General features: G+C 52.4%; 1 protein-coding gene and 1 non-coding gene across 5 annotated transcripts in view; both read left to right on the top strand.

The window, feature by feature from the left end:
* GNAO1 (G protein subunit alpha o1) overlaps positions 1-10,087 on the top strand; it is a 169,993-nt gene that overhangs the window by 128,549 nt on the left and 31,357 nt on the right. The window lies entirely within an intron of this gene.
* On the top strand, positions 584-691 carry LOC117795356. Its single transcript, XR_004619325.1, has one exon. It is a non-coding gene; the product is annotated as a U6 spliceosomal RNA (small nuclear RNA).

A 10,087-nucleotide genomic window follows, 5' to 3' on the forward strand; every position in this document is an offset into this window, starting at 1 on the left:
TGCAATGAGACAGCATGAGGGCTGAGAGGAGATGGTGAGCAGAGTCACCACATTTACAAACATGGCTTCACCAAGTCGGAAAGTTGATTCCTTCCTCTCTGTCATCCTGAGAAGCTCAAGAAGAAAGTCTCAGGCTGGTGCTAGTATCTCCCTGACACCTCTGAACCTCTCCCCCTTGTTAACAAAGAGAAAACGGCTTCAGGCCAAAAGCCTTCAGCAGGCAGCGGGATCCTGCTAGAATTTAACATTCGTGTCTGCTTTCATCATCGTTATTCTTATGGATCTCTTCCATTTGGAATACTTCATGCGGGGGTTCCATTTACTGTAAGGGTATGAAGTTTATAAAGGTCAAAGGTGTGTCTAAGAAAATTAATAACTGGTAGTCATCAGGCGAAACAGGACTTCTATAGAAGTTATGAAGATGCTAGGGGAGAATGCTTGAGAAAGAATGACCTGGTCTAGTGGTTTTCAAACTTTGTGGTTTGGGGACCCCTTTAAACTCTTAAAAATTATCTAGGACCCCAATTTTGTTTTTGTAGGTTACAGCTATCAGTTTTTATTGCATTAGAAATTAAAACCAAGAGTGCTCACTTCAGCAGCACATATACTAAAAATCGGAATGATACAGAGAAGATTAGTATGGCCCCGGCATGAGGATGACACACAGATTTGTGAAGCATTTCATATTTTGTTTTCTGCTTCTATCTTCTTTGTTTTGTTTTTATTTTCCTTTTGGGGGGGGTCCTAGAACAGTGCCTGGCACATAATAGGCATTCAATAAATATTTGTTGTTTGCTGAAAAAAAAAAAGAAATTAAAACCAGGAAAAAGTTTAAAATCTTCATTCATTTAAAAATAACTATAAATTAGTATAAATAACATTTTTATGAAAAATTATTCTAATTTCTAAAAATGTTTCAGTAAGAAGAACGTCATTGTTTTACATTTTTGCAAATCTCTTTCATGGGTGGCTTAGTAGAAGACAGCTTGATTCTCCTATGTGCTTCTGCATTCAATCTGTCGTGATGTGTTGTTTTGGTTGAAGAATAGGAATAAAATTTGGCCCCACATAAACACATAGTTGGAAAAGGAAGGAATGTTTTTCTAGCCTTTTCAGATAATTCTCCTTTGAAACTCACCCAAACTGGACAAGTGGTGGTTTCTTAAAGGATGGTTGCAATCTGAAACTGTATCAGTGACCCTTTCCTGTGCTGTTACCATAAAATCCATCAGTCTCGTCAGCAAATGGTGCTGGAACAACTGGGACATCACTTGTGAAAAAAAGAAAAACAAAATCTAGATACAGGGTTTCCACTTTTCACAAAAATTAACTTGAAATGGATCACAGGTAGATCTAAATGTAAAAAGCAAAACTATTAATCTGCCCAAAGGGAATATAGGAGGAAATCGAGATGACCTTGGGTCTGACGATGACTTTTCGATACAACACCAAAGTCACGAACCATGAAAGAAGTAGGTAAACTGCTCTTCATAGACGTTTCAAACTGCTCTGTGAAGGCTACCGTCAAGAGAAGAAGAAGAAAAGCCTGGACTGGGACAAAATATTTGCTAAAAGCATGTTTAATAGAAGACTGGTGTCCAAGATATACAAGGAACTCTTAAAGCTCAACAATAAGAAAACAACCCAACTTAAAAATGGGCCCAAGATCCGAACAGACACATCGCGAAAGAAGATGTACAGATGGCAAAAAGCATATGGAATGATGCTCCCCATCATATGTCATCAGGGAAATGCAAATTAAAACAGCACGCTACCACTACACACCTAGTAGAGTGACCAAAAACCGGAACACTGGCAACTCCAAATACTGACAAGGACGTGGAGCAACAGGACTCTCACTCATTGCTGGAGAAAAGGCAAAACGGCACCATACTTTGGAAGACGGTTTGGCAGTTTCTTACAAAATGGAACATACTCTTACCACAGCATTCAGCTATCAGGCTCTTCCACATTGACTCAAAAGATGTGAAAACTTTTGTCCACACAAAAACCTGCGTATGGGTGTTCATAGCAACTTTATTCATAATTGCCAAAACCTGGAAGCAACCAAGCTGTCCTTCAGTAGGTGAGTGGATAAGTGAACTGGTCCATACGCACAATGGAATCCTATTCCGCACTAAAAGGAAATGAGCTATCAAGCCATGAGAAGACATGGAGGAAACTTCAATGCGTATGACTAAGTGAACGAAGCCCATCTGGAAAGGCTGCGTACTGTATAATTCCAACTGTGTGATATTCTGGAAAAAGCATAACAGTGGGGACAGTGAAAAGATCAGAGTGGTTGCCAGGGGTGGGGTGAGGGGAAGGGATGAATAGGCAGAGCAGGGAGGATTTTTAGGGCAGTGGAAATACTCTATACGATACCATAATTCTGGATACATGGCATTATAAATTTGTCCAAACCCACGGAATGTACACCACCAAGAGTGAACCCTGAAGTTAACTATGGACTTGGGGTGATTATGATGTGTTAACATAGGGTCATCCTTGGCAACAGAGGGACCACTCTGGTGAGGGATGTGGAGAGTGCAGGAGGCTGTGCATGGATGCAGGCAGGGATTGTATGGGAAATTTCTACCTTCCTCTCCGTTTTGTTATAAAACTCGAACTGCTCTTAAAAAAATAAAGTCTTTTGAAAACATCCATTGATCTACTTTGCACTTTGAACGCGTCGCTTAACCATGCATGAGTTTTAACGCCATTTTGGTCATTTGGAAAATATTTGTGCAGAGTTCTGTGGATCTTTCCAGCGTTGACACGTTTGATCATACTGTATTAAAAGCTCACATTTGTTAACATTGATACCGATCTCATCAGAACAGTCTTTAGGTATTGGGAAGCTGTCAAGCTCATGATGGTAAATACAAGTTTTCCAAAATTCTTTCACTTGAAAGCTGGAATTTTTTTTTTCATTTTGGTGACAGATATGTTAGCTGTTTTCCTTGAAATGATGGGCTGGCTTGGTTCCTTTTTAGAAAATGTCATCCAGAGACCAAATCCGAATTACCATTGTTTGTCTGTCAGGCTTTCTTTTAAGTAAAAGTGGTGTCCCATGAACAAAGGGACTATTTTCGCTGGCAGCTCAGTCTTACAAGTGCCTTTCATCCAGAAAAACATCATCCTTCAGTTTGCAGAAGTGTTTTATGCATACTTCCCATTTCATCGCACAGAATATGAAAAAGATGGGTACTCCGGGTAGAGATTGTTTTTAATTCATACTTTTTACTACTTCATCAAGGACATTCTTAAGTAAAAGTGGCATCTTCCGTGACCCATCATGTGACTGCATGGTGGCAAAAACGTAATGGCAGCTCAGACAGTCAGGTGCTCCTGCTTCTGGCTCATGCGCTAGCGGCTTTATCTCCTATGGCTTTTGCACCATCGGTGCAAGCAGGTAACGCTGTTAGAAAGGCAAAAAGATAGCATCTTAGTATTGTTCAGAACACAGTTTTGATCCTGTAGACCCCCTGCAAGGGCCTCAGAGACCCCCAGGGGTGCAGCCCATGCTTCGAGAACCGCTGGTGCAGCCAATCCCTTCCTTGTGCCTTTGATGACCCTTGGACCCTGAGAGGAGATGAGGCTTGCCCAGGGTCCCAGGGCCGGTGGGAGGCAGGGCTACGTCTTCTGACACTTGATGCAGTGCCCCAGGCCATGTCCCTGGGATCCCGGAAGCAGGGTGCCATGCTCCTTTTCGAACAAAGGCAGTATCTGATCACGTTGATGGTGAACAGATGCCTCCAGTGAGGGGACAGGGAGACAGGAAGGGGTATCAAGAACAAGCCTGAGGAGAGGCACCAGTCAGCCAGCCCTGTCCTCTTCAGATGCGCCTGCCTTCCCCCAACCCTGCCATGTGTGTGGTGGTCCGACTTCCATCTTCCCTCTTCCATAATTGTGTTGCTAATATCTCCCCGCCGAGGCGGCTCTAATTAAACTATTCACCATCGTCACTTCGTGTTCTGAAGAGACGAGGTTGGCCATTATCACTTTTCTTTCCCTTTGACTGAGCTCTGTGTGGGTAATTTTATTCTGCCCTTGTTCATTTCTTAGAAATTTATCTTCTCCAATTTTAGTTCTTTTCTCCTGTCTTAGAACATTGTGCTCAGGAGAAAGGCAGCAGAGGGGAGGGTATCGCAGATTCGGAAATTTCTGTCCCGTTCACCTTAAAGTTTATTTTTGACTGAGCAGTGCCTGCTTGGTGGTTCAGCTGTCCCCCGCACCCCTGTCTAGGAGAGACGCCCAGGAGGTAATGACTGGCAGGTTCTGGACCCGCCAAGGGGAGAAAGGCACCAAGAGAAAGTGGTTGCTATGTCAGGATGTCCCAAAGTGGGTGATGACGGGAGCTTTGGACAAGGGTGAGTCTCCACGTCATCCTCGGGGATCTGAGATGATCAGAGGCCTTGGTGATGTAAGCATACTATCCCTCCGCCGCTCCCCCTGCCCCACCAAGGGCCCCGGCAAGCCTCCATCCTGCATCCGCCTGTCTCTGCCAGTCCCCTACATGGCACACCCGTCTATGCACTGGCAGACCTCCTCCACAGGACCTCACCCCATTCTGCCCCGGCCTCAGCGCCTCCCTGCTCAGAAGCCGTGGACTGACTACTGCCTTTTACCCTCCAGTCTCCCTCCCCAGCCTCGCCCTGGTTGCCCTGCAGGGGTGCGCTTGGGAGACAGACTAAAGGAAGCAGCTCCGTCTGAGAATGGCAGAGCTAGGGCCGGGAGGGGGTAGGCACCAAGAGCCCAGGGCGCAAATGCGAACGCTCCCTGGGAGTGGGGGAGGCAGAGAGAGAGAGAGCATGTCCCAGGCCCCACACTCAGGGAGCATCAGCGTTTGCTCTGTGGGACTCCGACTATCAGAGCTATCCCACTGTGGGACCGAGGCCGCCTCCAGGCCTCTCTCCGTGGAGGTGCTCATGTTCCCATGCAGCTGCCCGGGACAGAAGCCCCACCAGGGTGGGAGCCCCTTGGGCCACCTGTCAGGCCAGGTGGCTGTTCCTAGTTGAATGTCTAAGGGTCACATGGACCTCCAAGCCCCACCATTGTCCTCAGGCCCTACCAGTGGCCGGAGGGCCCTCTGATGCCCTCGAGGACCCTTCCATTAGGGTCTCTGCCCTTCCCCCTTTAATTCCCTCCTCAGGGAAGACCGGTCTCTGGACTGTGCCCTGCTTTCTGGGCACGGCTGACCCCTGACTGCCCATCCGCCGGACATAGCTCTCTCATATCCCCCACCCACACCAGCTTCTCCACCAGGCCCAGCACTTACTCAGTGTCTGCCTCCCAAGAGGCAGTTCGGTTGACATGTCTGGTGCCCCCACTGACTGCAGGCTTGGGCAGGCAGGGTCCAGGTCCTGCTGGCTGATGGGTCCCCAGCTCCCAGCCATGGGCCCAGCAGGGGAAGACATCCGGCCAGCTTGTGGTGAAGAAACAGTCACCGGACTAGCACCGTCTCCTTCTGCTTAACTTGGGCTGGGCCCAGGGGTAGGACACCATGACCAATTGCAGGGGCTGACAGGCGATTTCTGAGTGGAAACTTTCAGGTGTCAAGTGTTGGAACCAGTAAAGTAGTCTCCGAGGACTCAAGTCACAGTCTCCCCCATAAGCCCTGGTTCTTGAAGACCGATAGTGAGCCAGCAGAAAGAGCAGTTTCTAACTAATTAGAAGATCCCAGGGTTTTGAGGCTGGAAAGAGTGTGATCCTTCAGAAAACCCCAGCCTTCTCCACCTCCACAGGAGGCAGCCCGGGCCCCAAACAGAGAAGGTTCTCAAATCCCTGAAGCTTGCAGGCCCCTGACAAGGATGGGGGCCCGGGCAGAGGGAGGGAGAGCCAAGGGGGCAGTTCTCGCCTGCTGTGTTTGGGGCTCCAGCTAACGGGCTGGGGAGATTCAGGCAGTGTGTGCTTTTTTGCCAAATGTGAAAGTTCTTAAGGCCGAGACTGTGCTCGTTAGTAGGCGTATAGCAGATAAATGAGTAAATGGGTGGATGAATGGGTGGGTAGCTAGATAAATGAAGGAGGAGTGAAAGGACTGGGCATGCCAATGAGTAATTAAGGGACAGACAGGTGCTGTCGTAGGATAGAAGGGAGGCAAAGGGATGGGTGGGTGGGTGTGGAAGTGAGTGGATGGATAAACGAGGGTAGCTGATAGGTAGATGATGTAATAGATGGCTGGATGGCCGAGGGGGGTGGATGGATGATGTTTGATGGGTAGGCACCCTCGATAGGTAGTATAGGGGCGTGTGAATGGATGGATGGATGGATGGATGGATGGGCAGATTTGATAGGCGAGATTAGAAACCACCAAATCCTTGCTTCCGCTTCAGAATCTTCCTGGGGACCCAGGAAGGTTCCCTTCCCTAGGGCAAGTGGTAGACCTATGACATCCCCCAGCTTCCCCAAGAGATCCTGTGAACTGACAGCGTGCTATACACACAGGCCTTGCTAAGACCCTTAAGCCCAAGTGAAGAAAGAGCCCCAAGGATATCTAGCCTTCAGCCACTAAATGCCTATAGTGCCCCATAGTCACCATTCGCAAACACCTCACAAATGGCTAAACTGCCCCTGGGGGTCACAGTGAGGGAGCCATCTGCCAACCCAGGGTCAGGAAGGGGGTCCCCCGGCCAGAGGGCTGAGGGTGCGGCCCCTCTCTCCACCGCTGCCCCCACGGTCCTGAGGCCCCGCTGCAGACGGGAAGGGAGGGCTGTCCCCTGGGTGTGTGTGTGAGAACATGACTGTCGTGCTGCCCCAGGGTTACAGGCCTGGTGGGCTGCGCTGACAGCTCCTGAGTGCCCGGCATGCCGCCCTGCCCACCATTCTCTGCCAGCTGGGATTGCAGTCGGAGGCCAGGCCTCCAGCAGCTGGGGTCTCTGTATGGGGGGGGGGGCATCCCCGCAGCCCGAGGAAGTCAGCGACGCCCACTGCTCCCGGCCCTGCCCGGCCTGCGCTCAGGGTGTCCGCCGCGCTCCCACTCCCGTTGGCCTGTGTGCTCCTGCCCCCTGGCGGGGGCCAGGACAGCTGCAGCACACCGGGCGGGGCGGGGCGGGGCGGGGCGGGGTCAGGTGTCCGCTTTTCCCTGCAACTAGAGGACTGCGTGCGGGTGTGTGCACGCGAGTGTACACGCATGTGTTCACACTTCACTTAGCCTGGGAGATTAGAGATGGAGCAAAACTCTGAAAGATCCAAAGCAGCTCCTCAAAGGGAAGGGGCTATTATTATAATTACTATAATTATTGTTATCAAGATGATCATGCTTGCCTGAAAAGTCTTGCACAAAAGCGGGCTTATTTTATGTCAGCTTGTTGTTTGTGTCTGAGGGACTTCATCTTTGCCTATAATGACTAACATTTGCAGGGCTCTTTATGTTGCAAAGCTGTGTCACATCCTTAGCCTGCCTCATCTGCAGACAGCCCCGGGAGGTGGGAATTCATCAGGGAACAGAGAGGCTCAGAGAGGTGACGTGGGCTGTCCAAGGTCGCAGGGCTAGAAAGCTGCAGAGCCAGGATGTGAACCCGGGTCACCTGACTGAGAAGTCCTGCTCACTTCCCCACCACATCCTTTGCATCTCCTCTCTGGTGAGGGGAGAGGCTCGCTATTGTGCCTGAGCGCCAAGCCTTTATCAGAAAGTGCATGGTGCCCTGAAGAGAAGGGAAAGGTTTGGAGGAACCGAGCATTCAATTAAAAGTGCAGTTAGCCACCCCAGTTCCAGCTGATGAACACACCTGAGCACTTCCAAGCCCTCGGCAGCGTCCGGCCGGTGAACGGAAGTGTGTGGTGTTGGTTCCAGTGGCTCAGCTGGGCTGGTGGGGCCGTCCTTGGTCAGCACTCACCAGCACCCCCCAGCGTGGCCCGGCACAGACGGGCACCGGCTGCGTCCCTTAGAGGGGTGAGCACGAGAGTCAGTGCAGGGGCTATCTGTGGGGGTGCAGCTGGGAGCCGGGGTGGGCAGGCGGGCCAGGCCCCCGATGACACTGGCAGCCCTCGCCTCTCCTTGTGGCATTGGTTCCAGCTCCAGGAACCAGCTGGCCGATCGCAGATGGCTTTCTGGAAGTAGAGCCCCTCCCTCCTGGATGCCAGTGGGCAGCCCTACCAATGACCCTGATGGTGCCCTGATTGTCCCCTGGGTCTCAGGTGCCGCTTCCCCGAGCACACCCATGGCCGGTCCCGAGCAGCACAGGTCCTCGTTGGGGGAGGCCCCTGGCCTGTACACCCCAGTGAGGGACCCCTGTGTACTGTCAGTTCAGGGGGTAGCCACCCCCCCACCAGCCTGGCATCCCGCTCTCTGGCAGCGGCCCCAGACAGCCCAGCTCTGGGAAGCACCCTGTGCTGAGCTCCCCACCCCGCCAGATGATGGAGATGTCCCCTTGGCCCTGTCTCCACATGCCCCTCCCTCCCTCTCCCTGCCCACCCCTTTCTCCAGACAGTTTTCCTAGGGGGTTCTCCAGAGTTGTGGGGGTCCCCAGCAGTACCTCGCCTCCACCTAGAGCAGCTTCAGGCCATTTACACATCAACATCATGAGCGAGGTACCATGTTAATGCTGTTTCTAAATCACTGATGTGGCAAAAAGGAGTCCTGCAGGTTTCCTTGAGAAGTCACAGCCTTGCCAGAGCCCCCCATGCTAAAGTGGTAAGAATGGCGTCTGGCCCGCATTCGCATTCCGAACGCACTGTGTGGCCGTGCCCCAGAATGTTCCACCCCTTTACACACACACACGCACGCACACATGCATCACAAGAGCAGGCAGGTTGGCCTCCTCGTCTCTCCGCGGCACCCCCGGCAGCTCGGGGGCTAGAGCAGCGGCACAGCCCACCCCTCAGTTTCACCCCTGTGCTGGTGCTCTCCGTTTGCTCCTGCGACAGCCCTGTAAAGAGCATGACGGCTCTGTTATGCCCGTGTCTCAGGGGAAGACACTGCCTCAGAAAGATGAAAGCCCTGCTTGAGCTGGAGCCCATACTGGCGCCCGGGTCTGAGCGGCTCCCGAGCATGTGGGCCTGAGCCCCTAGAAGGTTGCCTGGAGCCAGGTTGGAAGCCTGAGGACGAAGTGACCAAGGGGGACCCTGAGAGGAGGCCGCTCTGAGGGTGGGTGGCGTGGAAGCTGGACCTTCAACCAGGGCAGTCCCAGCAGGCGGAGAATGGTGGGCAGGGCGGCATGCCGGGCACTCAGGAGCTATCAGCCCAGCTCACCAGGCCTGTACCCCTGGGGCAGCACAACAGTCGTGTTCTCTCACACACACCGGGGGAACAGCCCTCCCTTCCCGTCTGCGGCGGAGCCTCAGGACAGTGGGGGCAGTGGTGGAGAGAGGGGCCGTGCCCCCAGCCCTCTGCCCGGGGGACCCCCATCCTGGCCCTGGGCTGGCAGATGGCTCCCTCACTGTGAGCCCCAGGGAGGGGGCGCCACACCAGGGGCAGTTTAGCCATTTGTGAGGTGTTTGTGAGTGATAACAGGGCACTCTAGGCATTCAGTGGTTGGGGGCCAGGCCTGCTGGTGCGTGAGGGAGCCACACGGCGAAGAAGGTCTTGTACCGCACTTGGCTGCGCGGGGCCCCGCCGGACACACAGTCAGTGAGCACCCTCACAGAGCCGTGTGCAGCGTCCCACCAGGCTGCCTCGAGGGGCCAGCAGGGGGCCACTGCCCACACCACACCCACCACCTCACACACAGGAGACAGTACAGCACGGGGGCCCAGACATAAGAGCGGAGGAGAGTCAGAGGAACTGCGTGGGTCTCAGCAATGGGGGGTAGGCGGAAGGTCTCAACAGGTTGGGAGGTGGAATCGTCAGGACTATTTGGAGTACGAATGCAAAAGTACAACAGACCTACCAAACATATCATCAGCTGGATTCAGAAAAAATCAAGAGATTGACCAACTGGAAAGCCAGAAGTGTGTGTGACCGCAGGTGCAGCTTGATCCAGGTGTTGACATGTTCCCATGGCTTATCTCCCTCTCTCTGCTCTGCTTTCCCCAGTGATGGCTCCACAGCCAGGGGGGGCCCTCCGTTTGTGAGCGTCTCTTTCCTAAAAGTTTCCGCAAATGTCCTGGGGCTGCGTGTAGTCTAAGTTAGCAAATACGGATTCTT

Source organism: Ailuropoda melanoleuca, chromosome 12 (genome assembly GCF_002007445.2).
Source record: "Ailuropoda melanoleuca isolate Jingjing chromosome 12, ASM200744v2, whole genome shotgun sequence".
Taxonomy (NCBI): domain Eukaryota; kingdom Metazoa; phylum Chordata; class Mammalia; order Carnivora; family Ursidae; genus Ailuropoda; species Ailuropoda melanoleuca.